The sequence below is a fragment of the Sarcophilus harrisii genome, chromosome 1, assembly GCF_902635505.1.
Source record: "Sarcophilus harrisii chromosome 1, mSarHar1.11, whole genome shotgun sequence".
Taxonomy (NCBI): Eukaryota; Metazoa; Chordata; class Mammalia; order Dasyuromorphia; family Dasyuridae; genus Sarcophilus; species Sarcophilus harrisii.
The window spans coordinates 43,490,997-43,501,698 of NC_045426.1; the positions used below are offsets into that span (position 1 = coordinate 43,490,997).

At 34.5% G+C, this 10,702-nt stretch overlaps 1 pseudogene; it reads right to left on the reverse strand.

Moving 5' to 3' along the window:
* Positions 1-3,068, reverse strand: part of LOC116423050 — a 68,366-nt pseudogene extending 65,298 nt beyond the window's left edge.
* Between the last annotated feature and the right edge of the window lie 7,634 nt (positions 3,069-10,702).

The following is a 10,702-nucleotide window of genomic DNA, read 5'->3' on the forward strand; positions in this document are numbered from 1 at the left end:
AGATAAATTCAAAGAAACATGGGAAGACTTGAATTGAGTCATTGCAAGCAAAGCAGAACCAAGAAAAGAACATACTGAATGACTAGATAGACAAATGGCTACTTATTCCACACTTATTGTGTGAAAAGTACTGAGCCAAGTAAGGGGGTACAAATAGAAAATCAAGACAGTCCCTACTTTCAAGGTTTTCACCTCTTAATGGGGGAACAAAATATGTAGGAGGTTTCTGCAGGCCAGATGGTAAAGTCCCATATTCCTTAGGGCACAGCAGTAAAGCAGTTGGTAATGCATCTGTTGTTGTTCTTTTATTTGCAGTTGTATCCAACTATTCATGACCCTATTTAGAGTTTTCTTGAAAAAGATACTGAAATAATTTGCCACTTCCTTTGGTAGTTCATTTTACAGATGAAGAAACTGAGGCAAACAGGATTGAGTGACTTGCCCAGGGTGACACAGCTAGTAAGTATCTGAGACCAGATTTGGTCTCAGGTGTATGACTTCCTGAATTCAGGCCCAGTATTACCTACTGTACCACCTTGTTGCCCAGGAATGTATCTATTTTAATATTTTTCCACCAATAAATAACTATTTTTAATGTTAAATTATATGCAAGAGCTATGGAGTTGAGAGGCAAGAACTCCTTTTTCTACGTCTCCAATAGCTGTGGCTGTCAGTAATTTACAGTAATAAAATAAAGCAAAATATCAATAAAGAGCAGCATGATTTACATGATTAGGGTCAATGAGCAATTTTGACCTTAGAGAACAGTTGATGACAACTACTTCTCTCCTTTTTTTAGAGAGAGGGGGATTATGGGACCAGAAAATTATATAGGATTTTTTAGCAGACCAAGTATTATTGAAATGCCTTTCTTTGTTATGATGGATCTATTTAATGGGAAGAGTGTAATACTGAGAGACATCCTTGATATATAGAACAAATAAAACTTTTTTTTAAAAAATGGGTACACAAGACAATGTGACTTTTATAGTACAAACACAACTTTAGATGTATATTATAATCAAGGATCCCAAAATATTTTGTTTCCCTCTTGATACATATCTGAATAGGTCTTTGTAAAAAAGGGAGGGAGACAATGAGGATGATAATGAAAGAGGTTAGTTTGTTTATCATTTATTTGATTTTAGAATGACAAGTGTGTCAAGGAAAAAGAGCTGAGATTGTTGATGACCTATAGCAAGGAAGACTGGGAAAAATAGTTAAAGTGAGGAAGGAAAGGAAAAAAGAAGCAATTTTCCAGAAACAGAAAAGATTTGATGTTCCCAGATACCCACCTGACAAAAACATAAGGCCCCTATTTTAATACATTCTGTGGTGACCTTTAAGTGCTTTCGTTGCTATGTACAGCATTAGAAACGCATAATGAGATTAGTATTTAGAACTGATATGAAAATAGGTCAAACTAGTCATAAACATATTTTCATTTGGTGTTATTTTATATTTCTTGTCATAACGTCTAGCCATCATGTGGAATGTTTTGAAGGCAACACACAATCAAAGATATTGCATTGACCTTTTCACTCATATCTTTCTATAACCATCCATAAGCATTCTGCTCCATTCTGCCTAGGGAAATTTGGCTCGTGTGTGAACAAAAATTTTCAGGGATGACCAAGGGGAAGAAGAAACTGAAATCCATATTTCATATACTTGAGGAATGAAAAGTGAGTTATCATTCCTTTACATCCATTTCTTTATAGGAAGCAATCTCTCTGATCTCTTCCTACAAGTTAACCTGGCTTTACGAATGGATGATGAAAAAGACAGTCTTGAAATCCAATTCATCCTTTAAGAGATACAACCTTCCCTCATGAAGCCATTGATGGTCATCCCAGTTGAAAGTAACTCCTTAATCATTTCTTAGAGTCTTGATTTTTTAAACCATTGTCATATTACAGCTCACATTCTACTGTACATTCTATAGGTCTTGTTTGCCCAACTAGAATCTGTAGGATATAGATGGACCTTGTACTCTTTAGTTTTCCCTGAGCCACGTCCAATACATAGCAGGTACTTTGTAAGTATTTAATTCTTCTTTGAAAGCTAAGTGTAAAATTCAAACACAATTTAAAAAGCTAGTCGTTAACAGCATTGGACAGTCATCACAGATTTAGAACTAGGAAAGACCGGAAATGTCATCTATCATTTTCAACTTGACCAATGTCATACATATACCTATGGTTAGAAGGGATCCCAGAAGCCATTCTAGTCCAACCCCTAGTTTTACAAATGAGATAACCAGAGCTTTCCCAAGGCAGTATGTCTAAAGCTAAAAATACCTCAAAATCATCTAGTTCAACTCTGTAATTTTATAGCTAGGGAAACTAAGTCCCAGAGAGTCACATTGACAGTAAGTGACAAAGCCAAGATTTCAGCTCAGAACCAAAACTCTTTTCACTGTCACTCATTTTTTCTCATGCATAAAAGTGAGTTCTAGTCCTGGATTTAGGAAGGTCTAGATCCCACAGCACTTACTAGCTATATGATCATGGTAAAAAAAAATCAATTAATATATCTAAGTTTCCATTTTCTCATTTGTAACATGGAGATAATAAGAAACATAGTGCCTTCCTCCTAGGGAGGTTCAATGAGGTTGAAGTGAGCTACTGTATATAAAACATGACCTCAATTGGTCAGTAAGCATGTATTAGGGACCTACTATGTGCCAAGTACTATGATTTATTGCTAACAGGACAAAAAATCTTGGCCAGATCAAGCCCCAGACGAGCCTCAGCAGTATGAGTCAGAGAAAAAAACCATGAAATGTGGTCTTCTCTCTGTAAAGCTGGGCAGTCTCAGGTGTGCCCAGCCAGTGTGCCTATTCTTGGGGATCTGTGGAAGGATGTCTGAGGAGCTTATTGCAGATAAATTATCGCTGGAAAATACTGCTGGGAAAAATGCTGACCAGACAGCATCTATATTTACACAGTCAGAAAGTCATTAAAGCAGAGAATACCCAGTCCATTCTGTGGGATGCTCAGGATAAGAGCTGAGCTGAGAAGTTGGTTTAAGTCGGCTCCAGGAACAGATTTAGGAAACATGGCCATACTGAGTTATGAGTTCCCGGACCATAACTTTCTCAATGATACCCTGAACCAAGCAACATCAAGGTCTTCCTCTGGGCGACAGGATTCAGTTTGGGGATGATCAGACTATCAATGGAGCAAAAGATCTAGGAAGACAGATACTTCTTCACAATTGTTTTTACATCTTCTTAATGATTTAGTCCAGTGTGATATGTTATAGGAGCTCTGTGTCTAGCATCTGAGTACCCAAGTTCAAATCCCAATCCTAAAGTCTATTGCCTATGAACTCAGGCAATCATTTAACATCCCTGGGCCTTTAGTTTCTCATTTGAAAATTAGAAAGAGGGAACTAGATGAATAGTTTTTTAACCTGAAGTCCTCAGGTCCCTGATTATAGATTTCAGGGAGTTCATAAACTTGGTTCATGTCACTAACTGTTAACTATAATGGAGGATTTCCTTCCTTTTTCTTTCTTTTTTAAGGAATTGGGATTAAGGAATTTGCCCAGGATCATATATGTAGTAAGTATCTGAGGCTAGATTTGAACCCAGGTTTTCCCTGAGTTTCTGCTACTCTATCCATTACATCATCTAGCTGCCCTGATTTCCTTCCATTTTTAAAAACATCATTTTGAAAAGGATTCATAGGCTTTACCAGATTTCCAAATTGAGCCATGATGCAAGAAAAGATTAAGGAGCTCTAGATGAGATTATTTTCACAATTTTTTTTTTACAATTAAATCTGTGATCTAACAAATATTTGCTGAAATGAAGAAAAAGAAATTATTTTCAAAAAGTAGATGAGTTCCTACACTAAGACCAGCTATCATCTAAAGGTACAAAAGTTCCAGAATGCTCTGTTGACTAATATCATATTTCTTTTGTTAAAATTTATTTTATTAAAAAAACAGAAGAGAAAAACAGAAAAGGAATACCAAAACAAAATAAAAACAAAAGAGAACAATGCCATTTGCCCAGCAGAATATCAGGCAGAATTCAAAATATATAATAATAAATTATTTATTCAAGAAAGTATACATACATATGTAGAAGAAATTATATTCATGAATATACATCTTTACTTCCTTGTATCATATCTGTAAAGCTTACTTTCATCAGAAATTTTGTGAGGAGGGTAAGACAAGCATCATCAGTCCCATTCTCCAGATGGAAAATTCAGTCACTGAGAGATGAAATGGAACATAACAGAGGTTTGACTCTGGACTCAGGAAAACCTGGTCCCCAAATCCTACCTCCAATATTTGACAGTTGTGTGTTGGTGAGCTCAACTCCACATTGTGTATGAATTGCCTCATTTAGAAAGTGGGGCTTTATGTATTTGTGGTACCTGAAGATAATGTACACAAATCCTTTTGAAAAGTTCAAAAAGGATAGAAAAGTGGCAATATATTGTTATTATTTTTAGCATTATTATTGTTATCATCTTGCCCAGAATCACTTCTATACCAGGTGTTGAAACCAAGTCTTTCTTCTTACTCCAAACTTGATATTCCTTTTCTTACACCACATCGAGTTTTCTATTTTATCACAGAATACTTCCCTATGGACACCAAAATTCTCCTCTTTGAAACAGGGGCTGTTTACAAAATCATATGAATAGTGAGATCTGTAGTATTAGAGGGAAGACTAGATAAGGATTCCTTCAGCATTCTATTCAGGCCATATCTCTATCTAATCATAGAATGTTACAATCATAAATTTAAAAGAAGCCTAGAAATCATCTATCTAGTACAGCTCCTTTATTTTACAGATGAAAAAACTGAGGCTCTGAAAAGCAATGAGACTTATCCAAAATTACATAGCTTGTCAGGAGTACAAACAGGACCAAAAACTTGTATTAATAACCCTGTGTTAATTTCAATTCTTCAAGCTTCAAATCTCTCTTCAGCAAAATAAGATGTTGGAGATGGTGGTCTCTAAAGTCCTTAACAATTCTAATATTCTGGTACTGTAAATGAATATTTGGTTCAGTTCAATGACAGTAGTAGCTGTATATATCATAAACAATTATGGGAGTAGGGAATTGCCTTTTGACCAATGGAAGAAGGCTCTTGAACAACTGTCTTTTGTCTTTTTTTGTATCCTCAGTACTGAGTATGGTGCCTGGAATCTATATTCCAGTAAGCACAGAATACATGCTTGCTGACTTTCTTTCAAAATTGTGCTGTACTTACCAGTGCAAAGGTGGGATTTTTACTTAGTAGGTTAAAACGAGGTCCATATATGTCAAATCCATTCATGAAATCCATAGTGAGGTTTAGGGCCTTATAACAGTGGAATTAGGAAAAATGAATAGAATAGGTCAGGGAAAGCTATTGCAATAGCCAGGGAGAGATACTTTGAAGGCCTGAATGGAGATAGTAACCACATAAGAATTGACAAAACTTGAAAACTGATTAAATAAGAGATGTGAGTGAAGAGGAAAAGATCCCCCTAAGTGTGTGAAGTTAGATGACAGGAAGAATAGCAGTTCCCTTAAGAAAGATAGGCAAGTTCACCTAATCACCCATTTATAACATCATTTCTATAAGCCATCAATTGCCAATCACTGGTCTTCAGGCCCCTGGAACAGAGGGAAGGAGTGTTTCATTATTCTACATGATAAATAAGCAAATACACCTTCATACTGAAAAATTTCTCACAAATATAGATATTACATTTCAAATATATATATATATATATATATATATATATATATATATACTATTTTGATGAATTAAATGCAATTTAATTTGAAAGTATTCCTGGATTCAGAGTAGCTCAATGTCATCATGTATTTTCTCAATCAGCAGATACTAATAGTATAGCTATCATCATGTCAAGGTTCATTAATTTCTTGAAGTTTAAAGTTTTGCTTACATACTGGAAAAGATTAGAAGCTGCTACTATAATCTTGACTACTTAACACAAGGCCTGGTGTATGGTAAGTGTTTCATAAATGTTTGTTGCCCAACTGCCTCCCCACAAATGTCATTTCATCTAATGTCAAACAGAACCGACTGACAACATTTCACGGCTCTATAATAACAATTGATCTTTAGGAGGATGACCCCAAGACACTGCAAGATCATAAAGAACTTTTGGAATCAGATAATAATTAAATTCCATTCAGTAGAGGTGTCGTTTTGTATCATTTTTGCAAAACTGATCATTCATGTGTGAATTCTATTATCTCCAGCTCATGTGAATATTATTTTAATCAAGATGCACCCTCTCTAGTCAAGATAGATTGTTTTTTTAAAGTCTACTAAATATTTCAACTAAATATAAATTAATGTTCTATTATTCACTGTTGGTGATTCTCCACATTTGTTCTTTCCTTCATTAGCAGTCAATAATCCTGAATTGACTCAATAGTACAATACCATGGACTTGACAATCAATTTTAAATATGACTCCTTTACTGACCTCTTCACCATGGCATAAAAAATTGATGGAATTTCCAATGAGTATAAATTGTTATTTCCCAAAATCCCAAATCTGGTTTTTCAGATGATTTCAAATGTAATAATAAATGGTTTTAGCTATTCTGTTCACTTAGCAGTGTGATATAGCATTAACAAGCAGAAGAATCATATTTTAAGAAGCTTTAAAAAATGCTTTTAAACACTGTCACCTCCACTTTCTATTTTCTTTTTTTTTTTTTTTAATGAACAATTTTTTCTTCTAATTCTTAATTCTTAATCTCTCTTCCACTTGGGGGAAAAAGAAAAAGAAAAACAGAATCTTTGTATGTAATCTTTCAAAAACAAATCCCTATATTGACCATGTCTAAAAATGTGTATCCTTGAATCTATCATTTCTCATTTAGGGAGGTAAGTAGCATTACTCACCATCAATCCTCTGGAATCATGACTGATTATATCTTGATTAAAACACTTTAATTTCTACAATGTTATTGTTATAGTATGCAGATCCACTTTCCACTTTTTATACTTTTAGCAACTTTATGAATATTATCCCTATCTCCAAGGACTGAGTTCAATTTCAAAGAATACCTAATAGGTTTGGTTTCACTACAGACTGAGAGAGAGAGGTAGGGGGACCTTAAAACCAATCTACTACACCATTTTATTGTCCAAGTGAAAGCTCTTTTTCTTCTAATAAGCAGATGCTTGACCTTCTGGTCATTAGAATACTTTGCATTCTGTATTCCTCATTTTAAAGCTACTAATAAATCCATGTTACTTGAGAAAATTTACATAACTATGGAAAACAAATTCATAATAGTTCTATAGGAGAAGTAAAAACAAAATGATGTTGAAAAAGACAGAGAAGGAAAAGAAAAATAGAGGAGATAGGGAGGGGGAAAGTATAAGAAAAGACATAAAAAGATGAAGAGAGAGGAAATAATGCATAAGAAAGGGGAGGGAAGAAAAATGGGAAAGAAGAGTTGGATAGAAAAGAAAAGAAACTGGAAGAAGACAAATTAAAAAGAATAGCTACAAGAGATGAAGAATAGGGGAGAAAAGAAGGAAGATAGAGACCAGGGAAGTAATTAAGTGAAGAAGACACAGTATGGAGGGGATAGAAGAGAAAAGAATAAGAGAAATATTGGCACATGGTGATGAAGAGACGTAAAGAAGATAGAGTGTTCTTTTCCACATGGATTCCATTTATTTAAACAATAAAGTGGCACTATGCCTAAGATTACCTGGTCAGAAGGAAGAAATAGCTAGTGATTTTAAATTAAAACAGTTTCATAGAAATATGATCTCAAAGTGAGCAGAACCTCAACAGTCAAGACATCTGATGGAGGAATCTTTCTGCTAAAAATAGAATGCCTATGAAATTTATCCAAAATTCTGAGACAGTGAGGAGAGCGTTACTGTTTATCCAATTTTAAACAATGGGAAGAGTCAATACACTGAAGTACAGGTGATGCAAAAACATGAGAAGTAATGCTAATGCCATTTTGTCATTCATAATATATAAGGAATAGAAACCTGAGAAAATTCCTGCCTGTTCTCATAATTGAGTAGGAAGAGAAGTTAAACTGAAGCAGTTGAAAAGCAGCAGTCTCTTTTATAATTCTATCAAGGACACTGACTACTCTCCCTCTTAGAAATGGCCTACAGGAACTAGGCAAAAGCAGGAAGATGGAGAAAGTCTAGGCTTTTGCTTCCAAAATATTCTTGATCCTATACTAGATTTAGGTGCTAAAGAAAGAAAAGCAAAAGATCTCATAAAGCTTTAAACTGCCTGAAGTCTTGGCTACATATCCAATTCCTCCCCTCTCAAACACTACTAATAAACCCATTTCACTTAAGGAAATTAGCACAATTATGGGAAAACAAATTCTTAATGATGCTCTAGAAGTAAAAATCCCCACCACACACCCATAGGGTTTGGTGAATGATGACTAAATGTTCTAAGATCTTCACTAGCAGTTTTCTTGACAAAATTTTCTGAACTCTTTCTTATCTCTTAAGATTACATATGTCAAAGATCAAGAGATCCTATCAGAGTTAGTAATTTCCTAATAATAACAGTAATATAAGAGAAGCTGTTTCCTGTCCTTTATCCCCTAACAATAATGAATCATATGGAAGTTACATATGAGCTAAGTGAAGCGCTGGCAACACTACACAAGAAAATGTCATGATTCATGGTACAGAAAAAGCATCCTACAGAGATGATCATGGCTGTCCTTTCTGTACCTCTATCCTGTATCCTCTATCTCTTGTCATTGCTTGAGCAAATTATTTCCTCACCTACATTGCAGAGATGGAAGAAATTTTCATAGGTGGCCTGTGTTACTGACAAATTGGAAGGAGGTAGGAACTAATTCCCTGGATCAAGTAGCTGCTCTGATGGAGGAGGAAAGCAGGAAAACCCTTTGCTCAAGAATAACCAGTGCTTTAGAATGCCAGTGATTTGAATGATCTTTGCAGTAAATAGATGCTAGAACTTCTCAACCAATTTATCTTACATACATACATTCACATAAAATGGAAACAAAGGTAAGGGAATAAATATGAAAGGGTTTTTAGGTGTTAGAATAATTCAGAAATACTAGGCCGTTAGATGGCACAGAGGAGAGAATACTGGATTTGGTACCATAAAGACTTTTCTTCATCAGTTCAAATTCAGCTTCAGACATAGTTATTAGCTGTATGACCTTGGACAAATCACTTTACCTAATTTGACCCAGCAAAATGAGGAGAAGGAAATGACAAGCCATTCAACTATCTATACCAAGAAAATCCCAAATTTGCTCATGAAAAATTGGACATGACTAATAAATTCTAAGCATCAACACCAATGCAAAAATGTCAAGAATGCTAAAATTGAACTGATGGCAAATACTAAGGATAAGAATTTTTTTTTAGCTATTTCAGGATAGAAAGAAAATCAAAGAAGGGACAAGGCTGCTGTTTGAAATAGATGGGGTGATACATGATAATGCTGAGAAGACCAGACAATTCAACTTATTGCACATTATTCTTAAATTTTTCTTAAAGCATACAAAGCTATACTTTAAACTGAGAAACATAGATCAAAAATAGTTAACAGGGAAAAGAAATTCAAAATAGGTGAGAAAACTGTAAAGAAAAACCTAGAAGACCCCACTAAAGGCATCACTGAACCTGGATAAACTGCATCCTATAAAACTGAACAACTTATAATTATAATTGCTGGGCTGATGGGAGTGAATTTGGGAAAAAAATAATGGGAAATGGAAGAGTTGTCATAGGTTTGGAAGTAGGCAAATATGAGCTATTTTCAAAAAAGAGAAAGAAGGCAGAATTCCCATCTCTATAAAGTTTGACTTCACTTTCTCATTAGGATTTGTTTTTGAGGCAATGTTTTGGGAACACCAAGAAAGAGAAGCAGCAGTCACTATAATCTAATATGGCCTGTTCAAAAACGATTTGACTTTCTTTTTCTGATAAAGTCACACATTTGGTAAGTAAAAGAATAATATAACAATATATATATCAATATGCTACAGCTTGGATTTCATTTCTAGTGTATCCTTGTAGACAAAATATCTACAATATCCATTATAGACAATGGAAAGATGTCAATAGGATATGAGCTCAGTTATATAGCCTGTAGTCTGTCTATATGACTGGTCCTAGAGAATGGCCATTACTAGATCAATATCATCCTAAAGAAAGAATTGAGTTTGAGGGCAGGGAAGACAGACCTCAAGGTTCTATTCTTGGTTCTGTTCTGCTCAAAATTGTAGTAATTCAAATTAAGAAATCCAGACAATTCAAGACCATTATGGATTAAGATATTTAGACAAATCAAAGGGGGGAGGGATAGTTGAACCATGGATGACCATATTCTTTACAAGATTAGTAATGAAGGGACAACATTTATATACATACATGCTTATGCACACTTACAAAACGTCTATGTGTATAAACACATGTATGAATATATTAATACATGCATAGATAAATATTCACATACAGACATGTATAATTATAATATTTTTCATCAGACCTGTGGTTTCATTAGTATAAAGAGCTCTAGATAAACCAATTCCTCTACCATTCCAGATCTGCACCTACGTTGAAATTTTGAGCCTTAGAAACTTGTAATGAAAGGCTAAATAATTTTTTCAGGGTCCAGACTCCTGGGGAATTCAAAATTATATCAAGATTAGTTGAAAGAAATAAA